General features: G+C 42.2%; 1 protein-coding gene across 6 annotated transcripts in view; it reads right to left on the reverse strand.

Annotated features, from left to right (window-relative positions):
- The window catches only part of COMMD10 (COMM domain containing 10), a 470,400-nt gene that overhangs the window by 220,622 nt on the left and 230,257 nt on the right, over nt 1-19,521 (reverse strand). The gene's annotated exons all lie outside the window — the stretch shown is intronic.

The raw sequence follows: 19,521 nt of genomic DNA on the forward strand, positions 1-19,521 counted from the left end.
ACAACGTGCAATTTGCATCTCATTTTTCTTTAAACATTTCACAGATATGTATGGCTTTTATGCTGATCATTTAATAAAATTGCTTTTCCCAGAGGAAAATCAAGATTAGTGAAGAATGATTTCAGTAACTGGACCCTGCATACACATAAGGGCTCATGCAGACTACTGTATTTTCAGTCCGACTGCAACAAAACATCAGATTGCACTTGGACCAATATTATTCTATGGGGCCCTGCACACAGCGGATATTTTCCTCGGACAGAGTTTGTCTGAGGAAAAAAATCCCAGCATGTTTGATTTGCATTCAATTTTCAAATCGCACTCGGCCATGCAAGTTAATGAGCCTGTGGAAAAAGGACTGCACTCAGATGACATCTGAGTGCGGTCTGATTTTCATGGACTGACAATAGTGAGAATTTTTTCTTCTTCCCATTTTCTCCACATCCAAGAAAAATCGGATCACACTCTGATCACACTCTGATCACACTCTGATCACACTCTGATCACACTCTGATCACACTCTGATCACACTCTGATCACACTCTGATCACACTCTGATCACACTCTGATCCTCATAATCAGCCAGATTCTCTCGGATGAGAGGAAATACTGTCGATGTGACCCTAGTCTAAGGGCTCATGCTCTGGTCAAACTATTAGCATAATCGGTCCGATGAGAGAATATATGGCCTTGTGACTCTAGCCTTATAGACTACTTTACATCTGTCTAAGAGATGGGTACTACCAAATTTACAACCAGGTTATTTGTACCTGGACTTATTATACTGCTTCTCTGCTGATCTCTAGTATTTGCTTTTATTTTTTCAGTAGATGAGTCATAGCAGATACCAGGAAAGTATCCTCCACCCACTGAACATGCCAATTATTACATTGGAAAATCTAAAAACATGCAGATATAGAACAGTTTGCCTTTTATGTTGGGCTAAACATTTTTTGGATTTTACCAACATTTATAAGGCTATGTGCCCACGTTGCAGAAATGAAGCAGAAAATTTCTGCTTCATTTAAGCAAGTCCTCTCCCGGAAAAACGCTTGCGGAATTTGGCAAGCGTTTTTTCGCGTGTTTTAGATGCGTTTGGGACATGCGGAATTGCCTTGTGTTTTTTAATGCATTGACAAGGCAATTCCGCTTGCGTAAACGCAAAATTAATGGACACGCTGCGGATTTTTGAGCGCAGCATAAACGCTGTGGAAAAATCCGCAGCATGGGCATTGAAATTGCGGATTGTCATTGGGGACCATGGGGGGCGGATTACCAAGCGTTTCCCAAGCGTTTACGCTGCGGAAATTCCACAGCATATACGCTTGTAAAACGCTACGTGGGCACATACCCTAATAGAGACACAGTAAATGCTGTAAATGTGTTTTAGGCGAGGTCTCACCTATGGGACCTTCTTGCATTTTTTTTTGACAGGTGGGGCCATCCATTGTGATCTTATCCAACGACAAGCCAAATGAAGAGCATGAGAATGTATGTGGCTCATTCTGCTCAGATCTACAGGAGTTACAGGCACAGATGAGCAGATATATACCTTTCAGGTACTGCAGATACAGTTGTGACTAGGATTTTGTCTGCACTTATAATGTCATTGAATTTACATCTGGCCTTGGCTGGTGCTGACCATAGACACACACCACCAGCACTACGTTCCACCTCTATTGCACAGGGTAAGGCCTAAGGCAAACAGCATTGACCATGGTACGTACCTAGCACTAAGCCGTACAGCTTCCATGTGCCAATACACAGAGGTGCCCACCATTATCTTGACTTTCATTTGCCTATTGACTCCACATTCTCATGATTCAAATTTAATACCAAATCATGACAAGCGAGCCAAGACAAAGTTGGTCATCTCACGCTACACATCTCAAACATGTCAAGCCAAGAGCAAACCAAAGACGGACATCTTAATGTATAGAGCTGTTCTCAATGTTTACGTCAAGTTCCTACAGAATCCACCCGAAAAAACTCTGAACGTCTGAAAAGAAATCAAAGCCATAATACACCAATTATAGTACACGAGGCCGAAAATGGCTGTCGCTTCCAGGTGCATTCACATAGATAGTAGATGGAGAGGTAAATCTTTATTTGTTACCAGAATAGACATTTTCCCCATCACATGTCCCCTTTTTTTTCCTGTACTCTGCCTAGATTTCATCAGGTCCTCTGATGTGTAATCGTCCAAGTGAACCTGAACATACAGCCTCCGCGAGCGAGAGCGCGGCTCTAACAGTTCTCGTGATAATGGCTCCACCAGACCGGTGAGGAGTTAGCTAAACTTTTCTTATGTCATTTATCTAACTTAACCACACTTCAGATTATTTTTTTTTTACTTTTAATGTGCGCTACCTTTGATGTACAACTTTACAGAAAGGAGTCGAATACTGATGCTGGCTCACATTTACAAGAATTATGTGTTCTTGGTACGGTACATAAGGATTTTCCATGATAAAATCTAAAAAAAAAAAAAAAGTCAAAGCGATAGGAAAAAAGCTCAGAAGAATTCACATGTGGGCTGAATCAAAGAGTAAAGCAAGCACGTTTCTTTTTTTTTTGTCTTTAACTCTTACATTAATAAAGCAGTCATGCATGGATTAAGATGTATGCTCATCAGAATTGTGGATTCCATATAGCAGACATGTCAAGATCGTGCCGGAATAGACAGAAAGGAGCAGCGTAATAGCACTGTTTCATAGCTGAAAAGCCATAGCATCCAGTCAATTCAGACGCACACAGTGGGGGGGAGGCTTTGTTAAATATCTTTCCATTTGTGGTGCCTGGAGTTACTGCAGTCCAGACTACCTACAATATATTAGTAGGGATTTTTCAGATAAAGCATGTGTGGAAGCATACAACACAATGCAGACACGTGAGGAGGTGGCAGTGCATCAAATGTAATTGTCTGGGAATACTTCAGTGAACATGCTCCATGGTGGGTAACGCAATGCTCAACCCTGGGCTGATTCAAGCAAAGCTAAATACACAGGAACCATGACAGCAAGGAGCAGAGCCATCTAATGTTCACTGGATTCTTTTTTTTATAAATTTAGACATTAGAAAAACGTATGGTCGCATTTGAAAACCGGTTCAATAAAAATATATCTGAACTCAACGCCGCCTCACAGACTGTACAGGAGGTTAACGTTTCCCATATTAACGAATGACTATTTAATTGTCAGTTTTCGACCCTTCGCTGAAAGTACAGTAAGTAATGCACAATTCTGGGGCCTTTATTAAGAGCCATGTTGAAGGACGGAGGTCAAATGATCATTAAAAGAATGTTCCGGTTTGAAAAAAAAAACAACTTGTTCTGTATTAAAATAACGATATCATTACTTTCCCGCTGCCTCTCTGCTGCTCCTGTCTTTGCTGACATGACTGCTGCCAATCACTGGGCTCAGTGGTCATGAATGGTGTACACAGTGCAAGACGTGAGAACGTCGCTGCAGACGAGTCAGCAATGACCAATGGGGAGCATCGCGGAGGCGGGACTGAAGGAGAACTGGGTGAGAAATGAGGATTTCATTATTTCACAGAGCTTTAAGTTATTGGACCTTTCAAAGCGACCCTCCACCCTGTGACTAAGAAATGACTAAACATATCGAATGCATTGTCACCCTACTTGGAGCCCAATATTTGCTTCTCACAGCCTCCACTGTTCAGATCGGTTTTCCAATCATCCTGCTTCAAAGATGGCCACAGCAGTACCCAAGGGGTGTAGTCGTCAGTCTAGAAAAATCACTGATCCTGAGAATGAAGACCACAGTGCTGGTCTACTGATGTGTCCCTCTAACCAGAGGGTGCAGAGACCCAAGAGTTAAAGGGGCCCACTTCTACCTCCAAAGCAGGTGGAAATGTGCATTGTTTTGAGTTATGGGATTGCAAAGGGCCCACATACTGTTCTTGTACAGAGACCTTCTTCTGTCTGTGCCCACTCATGCCTCTCACCATGTTCTCCTGGCACAGCAGCGCCATGGCCACTGGTCATGCTAGAAACTGCTCCCTGCACAGTCGGGTCGGGTACACCGCTGAAGACTGAACGTCCTTGGGGAGAAGGACTAATGTGAATGGTAACAGTACTATGGAATATGTTTGTGCTACATAATTAACCGTAAATAATTATTCAATAAATATAATCAATCAATAAATCAAGTACACTTTACGGCGTACACTCCATACCTATGGCTCACAAAATCGCCTTGGTCATGCTCCAAATTAGGAAGCTACCCTATTTCAGCTCTGTTATTAGTGTGACAAGTCTGTCTGGTAAGTGACATTTTACTCAACTGTGTTCTTCCTTCTGCTTTGTGTCTGGCAGAAAGCTCTTTGAAGTGATTTCCTGGTGCCCAAGAAGGAAGCGGTCCTTAGAAGTAGTTGTACGCCATACTGATGGAGAGTGATATGGTGCTATAATAAGAAGGCTGTATTACAGGAAAATAAATGGTCCTCGCACCACCATTTACAGGAAAGATCCTGCCCACTCAGGACTGATAAGAACATGGATGTAATGGAAGGAACATGTTTTATGACTAAGAGGTACAAGTGGCACAAAATGTGTTAAATATTGTGGACTGCGAATGCCAATCAGTAGTGACCTTCCCAGTCTGTACACGGAGGAGAAGATAAAATATCTGGTCCTTTTTCGTTGTTAGAATGAATAATCTGCACACCACGGATAAAAGCAGGCTTGGCGCCCAAGCTCTGATATGCACTGACCTTCTTCCTGATGTATTATGCTAAGCATGGGCGCTGCCCCAATTTGGCAGGATGTGCATGACAGGCGAGAGAGATCTCTCATGCAAAGCAATCACCTAAAACTCAAATAATGCCATTTGAGCATGAGCGGAATACATTACCACAGAGGAGGTTAGGAGAATTTTAAAGGAGCTTCCTTCAAACTAAATTATAGGAGTATAATATTGGGAAGGATATTGTAATACGTTTGTAAATGACTATAATTTACGCATCTGACTCAATTTCAGTCTGATCCTGACTTCAGCATGATTTACTTTATGAATAGCGAGTCTCAAAAGCCTATCCTTACTTTCCATCATATTCTTTATATAATGGAGTTAAAAAAATAATATGCAAAGTATTAAAAGTATGCAAATTTAAAGGGAATCTGTTGCTAGGTTTTTGTTAGTTCTCTTAAAGCAGCATGGTGTAGAGGCAAAGACCCTGATTCCAGCAATGCATCACTTACTGGGCAGCTTGCTGCAGATTTGGTAAAATCCCTGTTTTCTTCACTGCAGATCTAGAAATTCTCTGAATTCTGAGCTCCGCACAACCCCACCCACACTCAAGATTAGCAGCTTTAGTGTGCACTGTGCATAGGCATAAAGTTGTCAATCAGTAATGGAGGAGAGGTTATAATGAGCTCATGAATATGGAGGACTACCTGGCAGTAGGTTTACTAGTCCTCTAGTGATAATCTCCTGTTGATAAACCAGTGATTACATCAAAACTACAGAAAGCAGCCCAGTAGGTGATACATCACTGGAATCGGGGTCTCTACATTATGCTCTCAGATTAAATGGCAACAACCTATGATTCTAACCTGGTGACAGGTTCCCCTTAAGAGAACTTAAGTCATCTTCGTTTACTAGGCTATAAATTATCATTTATTTTGTCCGCCATTTTTGGTAATGTCTACAGCATAGCTTTCAACGTAGAACAATCCAAAAAGGCTCATTTTGACATTAATTTTTTTAATGTATTTTATACTGTATACAAAATATCAATACAAACTGCAAAATAATATTCAATTTCTAGAACCGTGCAACAGATTAATATACAGGAAAAGTCAGTTCAGTGGTAAAAAACTAGAATTTAGAAAGGAGGGAGAATGATTGTTAATCGGCTCCTGGGAACCTATCCGACTGCCTTTGTGCTGCTAAGAAATATTGTTATTACCCTGCGAGGCAAAATTAGCTCCAATGCTCCAGAATCCTGCTATGCTATTCCTCTGGATCAAACAGTTGGGTCTGTGAAAGTTTGGATCATGGTAACCACAAAGTCATTGTCGTGATATATACCCATTGGAGTAGTGAGTAAATTCGCATGCCTGTTACTGCTGGTGAGAAGAATGATGGTCTATATAATGTAACGCTGCACCTGACACATTACATAATAATCCATTCTCCTTTCTAAAACACTTCCGTCTGGCACAGATTAATATTGCAGTTTGGCTTAGGATCATCTACAAAATGAAATGTGCACATTAGGCTGGAAGTCTTAAACACATCCATCAGCAGAGGCTGCACCCGTGACACTCAGCCCCTCGAGACCTGGTTAACCAGTAGGTAACATTTAACGCTCCCACCCTTTTCGTGAGCTGGGACCAGTGATCTGAAGGCCGGGGTCAGCTGGACCACAATTTGCTCCATGTGTTCCCACTTATAGGAAGTGTGTATTTGTCACATGTCAGACAGGTGACGCTTCTGATGCAGAGCACAAGTGTTTGGAGTCATTTAGGAATAATTAACTCCTCCTTTGAACCCTAAGTGATTGAATTCAGTAAATGGCGCTTTATGAACCCCGGAGAATGAAGTGGAAGGCTTTTTCAAATCTTAATAACAGGTCATGTAAAGGGCGGCTCTTCAAATACTAGTCTATTTACTTTACGGTATAAACCAATTACTGCAAAAATAAGCCCCCGGCCTGCCATATGCAATCTCCACACAGGTACTCATTTACAAGCAAGAACTAAGAATGGAATTTCCTATATAGTTTTATTATTAAGCCATAAAATTGCTCACTACTGTCCGTACTAAACTCAAAAACACGTTCTCTGTTACCGTTTACAACCTACTGTCGCCCACCTTAAAGGAATGACGTGAAATTACAGGTCAGATTATTGCACAGGACCAAAAACTATCACTGTGTGTGTACGACCAGCTGTACATTATCATGTAACCGGGCCATCTCAAGGGTCTCATGGTGGAAGGGCCCAATAGGATCAGCACTGATTGGTTTCCACAGATTTTAGAAGGTAAAAAATAAATCTTCAAGAGATCCCTCAAAAATCCCACTATTAGAAATTTAAGGGGTTCTCCGGTCAAAATCGGTAAGTCTGCAGTCACTCTGTGTGCCTGCAGACTTATGAATCCCCCCAGTGCAGGCACTGTGCGCTGCGAGAAATTGCCGGTTTCTGAGATGGCACTGGAGGGTATGTATGAGTTATACATACTCCCGGCCAGAGCCCGTCTAGTGGACACAGCCTCGCTCCATACACTTGTATTGAGCAAGGCCACACCCCGTCTGTTGACACAGCCGTCCAATGGGCATGGGTGACTAGAAGACGCGGCCTCACTCCATACAATTGTATGGAAGCAAGGCCGCGGCCACTGGCCAGGAATATGCATAACTCATACATATCCTCCAATCCCAGCTCAGAAACCGGCGAATCCCCGCAGAGCACAGCGTGTGTCGGGGGGACTCATAAGTCTGCAGTCACACTTATAAGTCAGTGACTTATTGATTTGGACCTGACAACCCCTTTAAGCTATCGCTATTGACACATATATAAGTCACAGTCCATATATAATATATAAATACTGATCTCAGAGATATGCAAAGACTTAATTAGCACTAGCAGTCTGATCTCAGCAAATCTTCACAATGAAGGGGCTGCAGCACTGCACAATGGTGCTACCGGCCACCCATCCATTCAGAGAACTAAGCCCAGGGACATGAATTTAAAGAGATCTGCGATGCAGCGGGTACCGGAGTGCCCTGCGCAAAAAAAAGCCTGTAAAAAGCAATGCAGCCTCTTCACACCCTAGACTCGTTGCGGTCCCTGAAGTTGTACCCCCAGTGATCATAAAAGGGGTTGCCCCAGTGAAAAGAAGTTATCACCTATCAATAAGAAAGGTGATAACTCATATTGGCGGTAGTTCATCTTCCACGGATTGGCAGAATGGGGTTCTTTTATCTCTGTGAGAATGGAGAATGGAGCAGCAAGTGGCATTGCGCAACCTTGACCACAGCTCCATTCATTCTCTATGGAACTGCCAGTAGAAGCCAAGCACTGTGCTCAGCATTCCTGTAGAGAATGACTGAAGGCGTTGAAGCCAAGCATAAGCATAGCCACTCCATCCTCCATTCTAATGATGATCTACAAGTGGTCACCAATCCAGTGAAAAGGTCGTAATATCTTTTCATTGGACAACACCTTTAAGCAATGGTATATCCTAGTAATATGCCATCACTTAAAAAGATGGGAGCTCCCATTTAATTTCAATGCAGTTCTTGGCTGCCATTTATATTAATCACTATATAGGCTGGATGTACTAGCCTACATTTCCAATACAATGCCTCCCTGAAAGGAGCCTTCTCCACTTTACAGATGCCATATAGAAGGGATGTCACGGATACACAGCCGGGTCGGGGATCACACGGAGCCCACCACTTTTACGACTTTGTCACAGATGACACCGTAGAGGGCACACAAATTCCACCCCTGTTACCAGTTGTCAAGGGAATGCAACTCCGCTGCCTTCAATCGTCAGGACAATTATGCAATTGTCTGACGAGTGATTGACAAGAACGCAGCTGCTTCCACTACTAGGCTGGTTATTGGGGAACTAAAAGTGATCGTATGGTATATTCAGCTCCGATTTCAACACATGGAATATATGTACATACCCCCCCCCCCCCCGTACGGTCACGGCTAGCACCGCAATAACAAAAAAGGAAGCACTACTAGCTGCCACCACCAATCATTTATACAGGCCGACTGGACACCCGTTACAGGCAACGTATGTCTTAAGGGTTACGGTTTACAGAACAAAGGGAACAGAGCTATTACATTTTATATTTAATCCAGAAAGATAGGCAGTGTTCATAAAAAATATACAAGATGATACAGAATGGGAACAAAACAAAACGATATATACAATTACATAAAATAAAAAGGAATAACTAAAGAGGATAATTAATCCTGATGTAACGGAAGTGGCTCAGAGCTTTGCGGAGGGAGGAACTCCAAGAAAAGGGACAGAACCTACAGCAAGCTGCACCTTCCAAGAACTGACAGGCCCAAAGCCAATTTCTGCTTTTTTGCTGGGGTGGGGTGGGTGGGGTTGCGTCGGCGGAGGAGCGGGGCACAGGCAGCAGCCGGCTGCTGCAGCTACCACGTGTGCCCGCTACTAAAGAGAATGAATATTCGCTCATCTCCACACCCATGGGAGTGGAATGAATACTCATTTTCTTTAATAGCGCACACTGTCAGTCACAGCTGCCGGCTTCCTGCAGCGTTTGAGCAATCCTGTGTGCCCGCTATTAGAGAATATGAATATTCACTCCTCCCCACTCCCATGGTCGTGGAGAGGAGTGACTATTCATTCTCTTTAGTAGCGGGCACACAGGATTGATGAGCAGCAGCAGGGGCTGCGGCTGCTGCTGACAGTGTGCGCTATTAAAGAAAATGAATATTCACTCCTCTCCATGTCCACAGTCCCGGTGTGGAGAGGAGTGAATATCCCCGCAACTCACCTCAGCGTCTGAGTGCGCATGGCAGTGACGTCATGCGCCGCTAAGATCAGCTGCTAGCAGAACAGGACACAGCTCTGGAACAGAGGGAAGGAAGGTGAGTAAAAGTGTTTATTTTTGTAATGTGTGCAGTGATGGGAGGCCATGCATACCAGGATAGGGGATGAGGGGGCCATGAATACCAGGATAGGGGATGAGGGGGCCATGCATACCAGGATTGGGGATGTGGGGGCCATGAATACCAGGATTGGGGATGAGGGGGCAAAGCATACCAGAATAGGGGATGAGGCTGCAATGCATACCAGGATTGGGGATGAGGGGGCAAAGCATACCAGGATTGGGGATGAGGGGCTCATGCATACCAGGATGGGGAAATTTACCAGTAGCTGCTGCATTTCCCACCCTAGGCTTATACTCGAGTCAATACGTTTTCCCAGTTTTTTGTGGAGAAATTAGATGCCTTGGCTTATATTCGGGCCAGCTTATACTCAAGTATATACGGTAGTTTTCCTCACTTCCTAGCTTTACGTAATTTTCCCTCTTTCCCATATGTCCAATGTGAGGGGGGACATGTCCTCTTCCTGGAGAGGTCTTATGGATTTTAATTTTCCTCTATGACAAGGGTTCTTCTACACAGTTGGCTAGAACAATACTGCCTAAAGAGCCAGCACCCTTCTTGTATTATCGGTGAAAGGCATGACCCACAACACAGGAAGGAGTTCTGTCTAAGAACTTGCCTGCAGTACCATGAGCAGTACCAACAAGCAATATTATAACCGGAGTGCTTTTATTATTTTTACAACAAAGGGATTACCTCCTGTATATTACATAAAGCAAAACTTATACGGCACATTTACCATGGTCTGGTTTCACACATGAATGAAAACCTTTATTTTCTTTGTGTTTGATCAACCCTTGGGCAGCCTGTCATATAACGTGTCACACAGAGGTAATATGTCCTCTTCCAACAAGGCTTATAAATGAGCCTGTGTGTATGTGCAGAATAATGATGATATAGTGTATGTGCCAGTTGTCAACTAACAGGTCCACTTAGCAGTGAGATTCCCCAGTGTAAGGAGTCAGCAGCCTTACGATAAAGCACTGCAGCATTGCACATTAATTAAGGCGATCCGGCTGCCTCAACATTACGGATAACAAGCACACAAAAGACTATGCTTATCCAAGACCTATACACGACAACCAAATGTACAAAGCTGGTTTATGAAGAACTATTACAAGGGAAGTGAAGAGCAGAATGCATCAGTTTGTGACTAAGCAATAAAATCCACAAATATAGTATGCAGAGTAATCTGCTCCTGGGACCCGATTCATCAGCATTAAGAGTTTACGCCAGTTTTTTTTTTGGTTTGTTTTTTGACTTTTTTTGTTTTTATTCCAGTTTTAGCCAGCTCCGTCAAAGTGGTGAAGCATGGGTAGGACAGGGCATAGAGGCGCCGGACTGGCAAATTCATTAAAAGTTCTGACACTTTAGTGAACTGAGCCACTGAGAAGATGCGCCTAATTCATTAAGAGGTGTTTGCCTCTTAAAGGGAATCTGTCAGCAGGTTTTTGCTATATAATCGGATAGCAAAATCTAAGATAGAAACAAAGTTAACATGTACTCTGCTATAAGCATGTAAAAAGCAAAAGTACATATAAATAACAAAGCACTTAGTAAACAATATTTAAAAAAAAAAGCGTAAAAGCTATACTACCAGCACCAAGGTGTACACCTGTTCATTTCTTTTGCTTAATAATCTGATGGCAGCAAAACGTAGGGCAAGAAAGCTTGATTCCAAAGACTGTACTGGTTGGTGCAGTTTTCATAGAATCCCTGTTTTGTCTAATGTACATGTAGCAGAGCAAAGTCTTCTGCTGAGTATAACCCCACCTGACTGGCAGTTTCCTGTGTACACAGTGCATTGTGTGCAAGCTGCCAATCAGTGGTGGGGGCGGGGTCACACAGATTAGCTTGACTGCTAGTCACATGAGCTGTAGTCCTGTAGTGATAATCTCCTGCTGATAAAATGATGACTGCATTGAAACTACAGCACATAGCCTAATAAGTCACACATCCCTGGAATCAGACTCCCTGCCCCTACCTCATGCTGATCTTAGATTAAATAGCAAAAACCTGCTGACAGATTCCCTTTAATGAATTCAGCGTATCTTATCCCACCAGGCTCCTTCATTCAGACAGATATGTACAGTGCTTGTCATAAAGAATCGGCCCCATAAATTCTAATATGCCACACGAAAAATATCAGTAAAGATTTAAGAAGGTATCTGGTAAATAGTCTTTCTGACTGATCTTTTCTGGCCTCAGCCCCATTCCTCTGTCTGGGATATGCCATTACAAGTCAGCTCCAAAAGGTACCAGTGCATGAACAGGTGATGTTGAGGCTTAAACCCCTTGACTCTTTCATGCTGCAATGAGTACAAGACTCTTTAGGGTATGTTCACACAGATACTTCACCATTAAGGAAGATCAACTTTCCTCTTTACTCTCCAAATCACACTTCACCACCTGTAAACTTGACCCAATTCCGTCCCACCTCATCCCCATCTTCATCCCAATCCTAACCCACCTTTTCAACCTGTCATTAACAACTGGCATCTTCCCCTCATGCTTCAAACATACCTCAATCACACCCTTCCTCTCTGACTAGCTATCGCCCCATATCACTCCTCCCCTATGCCTCAAAACTACTGAAACAACACGTCCATTCTGAACTGCCCTCCCACTTCTCATCCTTCTCCCTCTTCGACTGCCTACAATCTGGTTTCCGACTGCACCATTCTACTGAAACTGCCCTGACTAAAGTCACCAACGACCTACTAACTGCCAAATCCAAGAGACACTACTCTGTCCTCCTCCTCCTGGATCTGTCATCTGCCTTTGACACAGTGAACCATTCCCTCTTACTACAGACTCTCTCATCTCTCGGCATCACAGACTTGGCCCTATCCTGGATCTCCTCATACCTAACAGACAGGACATTCAGTGTCTCCCACTCACACACCACCTCCTCATCTCGCCCTCTATCTGTCCGTGTTCCCCAAGGTTCAGTTCTAGGACCCCTGCTCTTCTCCATCTACACCTTAGGCCTGGGGCAGCTCATAGCGGCTCATGGCTTTCAGTATCACCTCTATGCTGATGACACACAGATCTACCTCTCTGGACCCGATATCTCCTCCCTACTAACTAAAATCCCACTATGTCTGTCCGCTATTTCATCCCTTTTCTCTGCTAGATTACTAAAAACATGGATAAAACAGAATTCATCATCTTTCCGCCATCTCACTCAACCCCCCCATCTGACCTATTTATCAACGTCAATGGCTGTCCACTCTCCCCAGTCCAGCAAGCTCGCTGCCTTGGGGAAATCCTGGACTCTGACCTCTCCTTCAAACCACATATCCAAGCCCTTTCTACTTCCTGCCAACTCCAACTTAATAATATCTCCCGAATCCGCAAATTCCTCAACCATGAATCTGCAAAAACACTAGTGCACACCCTCATCATCTCCCGTCTCGACTACTGCAACCTCTTGCTCTGTGGCCTCCCTTCCAACACTCTTGCACCCCTCCAATCTATCCTAACCTTCGCTGCCCGACTAATCCACCTGTCCCCCCACTATTCCCCGGCCTCTCCTCTCTGTCAATCTCTTCACTGGCTTCCCATTATCCAGAGACTCCAGTTCAAAAACCTAACCATGGCATACAAAGCCATTCACAACCTGTCTCCTGCATATATCTCTGACCTAGTCTCCTGGTACATACCCGCATGCAACCTCCGATCCTCACAAGATCTCCATCTCTACTCCCCTCTGATCTCCTCTTCCCACAATGGCATACAAGATTTCTCCCGTGCATCCCTTCTACTCTGGAACACTCTACCCACAACATATCAGACTCTCTCCTACTATGGAAACCTTCAAAAGGAACCTGAAGACCCACCTCTTCTGACAAGCGTACAACCTGCAGTAACCACCGCTCCACCATACCGCAGTAAGACCAGCTCTACTCTCACCTACTGTATCCTCACCCATCCCTTGTAGATTGTGAGCCCTCGCAGGCAGGGTCCTCGCTCCTCCTGTACCAGTTGCCGTCACGCTTTGTTCAAAATTATTGTAATTGTTTTCGCTATCTATACCCCTTTCTCACATATAAAGCGCCATGGAATAAATGGCGCTATAATAATAAATTATAATAATAATATTTGGCATGGATTTTTCAGGATGAAAAACCCCACTTTTTGTATATCAAGGTTGTTTCTGCTTCCATTGATTCAACAGTCAAAATTGTCATTTTTTTCAGGCAAAAATCATGCCAAGAATTGACATGGAAAAAAACACCATCATGTACACTCTAGGTGTGTTTTCCATTGAATTAACTTCCTATTGATCTCGAAGACTATTTCAAGTGATTTTCCATATGGATTTTGGCGCAGAATCCGCTCCAAAATCTCTGTGCAAAAAAAAAAAGTCTCAGTTCAGTCTTTGAGGCTTGGCTATGACAATTCTAATGTTGTTTTACAGGAGAATTTGTGCTACAGATCTCAGGTGGACACTACAATTTCTGTTGTTGTGCTTTGGCTCTACATGCAAATTATCCCCACTGTCAAAAAATTCTAGGTAAGTGCAAAGTTTTTATTTTCAGGTGCCCACATGCATTTTTTGGTCTATTCTTGGATGTTATGCAGTCTGATAAGGATGTTAGATTCCTCGTCAAATTGGCAATTTGCTCTACATTGCTTAATTTGTGGGTTTTCATCACCGTTGCATTCTGTGTGTCACACCCTGCAGTCTGCTGAGGAGAGGAGAACTATGGCACAGAAAGGGTTACAAATCAAAGTCACTTATTAAATGTAATATGCCACAATGAGCGCTGGCAGGAATCTGTAACAAAGGCTCCAATTAAGTTATGCCTATCAAAAGTAGCGTACAATAAATCTAATTACCATCAAAGTAGAAAAAAAAGTTAAAATAGTGAAACAGAAGAAAAAAATGCAAGAAACAAATAAATGGATGACTAGGCGTCATCTATCTCAATTTAATGTCTGCTTCTGAAAGAATGAATTATGCTATTTATCAACCGCTATATCAAAACTGGAGGCAAGGAGTCTGTTAATGAGAAGAGATGGAGAGCGGCATATTGCGGAATTCCTCATAGAGATAAGGGAACTGAGAGTGTCCGCAGAGTCTGACCTTGGATCTGTCTACAAATTCTAAGGCCTTTGTACCTCTGACATACGAAATGTCTCAAAGAGAGAAACACTGCACAAATTAAAAGCTGAATTAATGCTTTCACGTGTTTTCCAGGTTGGTAAATGCAGAGTGAACAGAATATTGAAAATAGTAGTTGACCCAGCACTTCAAAAAATGTAAAACCTTATCACTAAAAAAGTGGAAACATCCCAGAGAAAAATACAACCAAGGTTGACGAGTTTAGTTTTCCCTGGGATTTTTCCTCTGCTGATTATGCCATTTTCGATGATATGGTTTTAACTGGATGAAAATAAAAGTTTCACATTTTATTGAAGTGCTGGAGCTGGATCAACTTATATTTTCGGCTTGCTCTTGCTGTGTAATTGGGATCCTTTGCTGGCTAGGCGAGTCGGTTACATCTCTTTCTTCTGAACAGAATATTGCCAACTAACCTCTACTTAGGAGCCGCCAGATTATCAGTTCCCTCCAGCGAATCCCATGTAAGATGTCAGAGTTGGAAAAATGTTTAAATTTATCTTTAGATGTTTTTATATTTGTCCGAAAAGGTAACTATGTGAATTTTAGTACTATGTTTATGCAAAGGAAAGGGGATGCTCTATACATGCACATACAAATGTCAAAATCAGGTTTATAATATTTGGCGCTAGCATTCATCAGGGGCTAGTACCAAAACACGCGTCGGGACATGAACACAAGTCTGAATATATGCCTTATACTTACCACCTTTAAATATGATGTACAGTGGGGAAAAACAGTATTTAGTCAGCCACCAATTGTGCAAGTTCTCCCACTTAAAAAGATGAGAGAGGCCTGTAATTGACATCATAGGTAGACCTCAACTATGAGAGACAAAATGAGAAAACAAATCCTGAAAATCACATTGTCTGATTTGGAAAGAAATGTTTTTCAAATTTTGGTGGAAAAGAAGTATTTGGTCAATTACAAACAAGCAAGATTTCTGGCTCTCACAGACCTGTAACTTCTACATAGATTCACCATTTCCTTGTACCAATCTAATATGTTAGAGGGGGTTTTAAGTTTCCAAAACCGTGGAATTACCGTCTGTGCTGCTGTTAAGCAAAATCAAAGTAAATCCTTCTTTTGTACACCTATTGAGGAAGGAAGGATTGACAGTAGGGCTATTTGAGGAGACTCCAATACGCTGTTTCTTGTGATACATTGGTCATGGTCAAATACCTTCTCCCAAAATGGTTTAATTTTAGAACACTCCCACCATATATGAATCATAGAACCCAGTTCACTTTCACATCTCCAACATGTTTCTGAAACTGTAGGGAACATTGCATGTAGTTTAGATGGGTAGTGATACCATTGTGTAAGTATTTTATAGTTCTTTTCTTGTGCAGTCCCTGCATTAGTGAGCTTATGTGAGAAGAGAAAACCTTTTGCCAACTCAAGAGGGGATAAACTAACCCCAAATCCCTCTCCCATGCTTGCTGATATGCCAGTTTCTCCGTTCCCTCCTATGTGCCCAATCCCTCATATATCACAGAGATAGCATGAGTCGGACTACTTTCCTGAAGGAACATGTTTTTGTACTTTGAGAATGAATTTACATTGAGGCTGCGTGCCCACTGTGCATTTTTCAAGCGTTTTTGATGCGTAATTTCCGCAGCGGAAGCGCTTTAAAAACGCTTGGTAATACGTGCCCCATGGTCCCCAATGATAATCCGCATGTGCTGTGCACATGATGCGGAATTTTCAGCTTCGGATTTTCCTTGCGGAAAAATCCGCAGCATGTCCATTATTTGTGCGTTTCGGCGTGCGGATTTGAGGTCACAATGCATTTGAAAAATGCAAGTTAAAAACGCTGCAAAAACGCTTAAAAAAATGCGTGTGAAATCCGCATGCGTTTTTACTGGCTTCAATTCTGCATCATGGGTACATAGCCTAAGGTTGTGTGCTACTAGGAAGGATCGCATTTGCAAATATTCAAACCACTTGATTTTAACATTTGGGGATTTTGTTTGTAAAGATACAAAAGTAGGTATCATGCCATTTTCCAAAATCTGAAGCAATCGGGTGTCCTCCACTGCCCTCCGACCGAGGAAAGATCCGCGCAAATATCCGGGTAGAAAGGAAGGCTTATAGAATATTGATGTGAGTGGGCTAATAGTTGTACCTGGAAACATATTTTTCCTCAGAGAATGCCATGTTTTAAGTGTTTCCCTAGTTAGATTGCATTTGGCCAAGGTCACTGAGTCTTCTTGGCATCATGGTAGATGTCGTAAAGGGACTTTAGAGCCCTCCAGTTCCACACCTACCCATTGTTTAGAGTCTGCATAAAAGTGCCAATCTAAAATCCTCATCAAGGCAGAAGCCTGAAAATACCTGCAGAAATTCGGAAATCCCACTCCTCTTAATGAGTTGTGACGAGAGAGAACCTGTATGTTTATGAAGGGTTTAATCTTGCCCCAAATGAGTTTGATTAAAGCTGTACTCCTCATTTTTAACCCTTTGTGACATTTGATGCAACCAATAAAGATGTACTTTTCTATCTACGGCTACACAGATATCTGTAGACAATGGGAAAACGGAGGACAACAGTGACGAGGGAATAATTGAAAAGGTTTTCCAGGACTTTGATATTAATGGACTATCCTTAGAATAAGTCAACTATGTCAAATCATTGGGAAAACAACACCCGGCATACAGCTGTTAACAGGTCCTGTAGCAGATTGAAGTAAACAGGGTACAAAACCATAGCTCAGGACACAGAGTAGTGGCTGTTCTTGGGTACTGCAACTCAGCTCTATTGAACTAAATTTGATCTGAGCTGTAGTAGCAGAGAACAGCCACTATTATGGAGCTGTGGTGTTGAGACCACACAGTATGCAACCGGCTACCACAAGACCTGCTAGCAGCTGAGCGTGAGGATGTTGCGTGTTAGCACAAAGGTGATCAGACCCGGAGTAAAAAATGTACACTAAAAACAATGTTTGTACACCCCTCAAAATGTTTGTTTTTTTCTAATAGAGGCATTGTCCAAGGCTCTAGAGTGCATTATAACATTGAGACGGATTTATCAATACTGTTGTAAGATGCATTTTCATCTTTTGGGAGTTGGATCGCAGTAGGTTTGGTAAGTCTGAGATGTTCTGTAACGCAGAAGATAAACTAATTAAAAAGCGATAAAGATGACATTCTACATTGTGCCAAGCTGTCCACAGCGATCTTCTAATTTAGCAGCACAGAAGATATACACGAGACACCTTTCGGACTAAGCAATGATGTAAATGCACTCTTGCTCTCTGGCATCTAAGGTGCAGTATGGACATCTGCCGTAGATACTAGACCATGTCTTTGACTTAGAAGTACTGCAGAGACTCCAATATGAGCTATCGACACCACAAGACTGAGTATACACAACCTCGTCTCCAGGATAACTCGCCTGCAGAAGGTCATGATACATTAACATAAGCAGCACATGTTAAAGACAATTAGGAAAACTGCCCTTGTGACATCTTTATCACCTCCCCCGCTTAGCTGCCATCAGTCTAGCCTGCAAACATTTTATATGTTCTACTTTCCCATCATGTAGCTGTAGCTATAAAATGTATTGCAATTGTAAAATACAAACAAAAAATCAGTCTATCATTTCAAATAGTACTGTTATAATTCAATTTCTGCTCCTCTACTAATATGCGTAAAAGATGTGAAGAAATACAATAACATACATATCTGTTAATGAGTAAGTTTTTTTTTTGCAAAATATAAAGTACAGGGAGGGCTATTTATATGGATACACCTAAATTAAATGGGAATGGTTGGTGATATCAACTTCCTGTTTGTGGCACATTAGTATATGGGAGGGGGGAAACTTTTCCAGATGGGTGGTGACCATGGTGGCCATTTTGGATCCAACTTTATTATTTTCAATGGGAAGAGGGTCATGTGACAGATCAAACTTATTGAGACTTTCATAAGAAAAATAATGGTGTGTTTGGTTTTAACGTAACTTTATTCTTTCATGAGTTTTTTTATAAGTTTATGATCACTTATAAAATGTGTTCAAAGTGCTGCCCATTGTGTTGGATTGTCAATGCAACCCTCTTCTCCCACTCTTGACACATTGATAGCAACACCGCAGAAGAAATGCTAGCACAGGCTTCCAGTATCCGTTGTTTCAAATAGGTGTACCATTTTTATTCATTTTTTTTACATAAAAGTGTGTAATTATTGGTATTATATTTTTTCTTTTTTTGGTTCTTTGCTTTGTGGGGGTTTTGTTTTGTACAATTTTTTTTTAAACATTTTTATTTAGTCCCTTTATGGGACTTTAACTTTCATTACTCTGATCGCTGGTAGAATGCATTGCAATGCATTATACCTGTCAGTGATGCACTGACAGAAGCCTCTTAGACCAAGCTCCTGGCATCAGGGCAGCCACCAGGAATTTCAGGGCCCCATACTGGCAACATTTTTAGGCCCTGTTGAGACTCCATCCAGCTAAGCCTTCACCCCTCAAACCTTCTACAGTCACAATGCCCACTCTTGGAAAAGCTCCACTTCTGCACTACGTCCTCACCAATCACAGTAACAGTTCCCATTGAACACCATATCACATACATAGCCAGCAGCTTTTGTTGTGGCCAAAAGATTTTTTAAAAATCATCACGACAAGATAGACTCTTCTGGCCGGGCCCTACTCTACTCTAACTTATTAAACATTTTTTATAATACCCAATACTCTTTATTGATATATTTTTCTTTATTTTTCTTTAAGGGAACGTGTCACATACATTTTTTTAAAAAT

Source organism: Phyllobates terribilis, unplaced genomic scaffold, assembly GCF_046119375.1.
Source record: "Phyllobates terribilis strain yellow unplaced genomic scaffold, ASM4611937v1 Scaffold_1__5_contigs__length_1240528914, whole genome shotgun sequence".
Lineage (NCBI taxonomy): Eukaryota > Metazoa > Chordata > Amphibia > Anura > Dendrobatidae > Phyllobates > Phyllobates terribilis.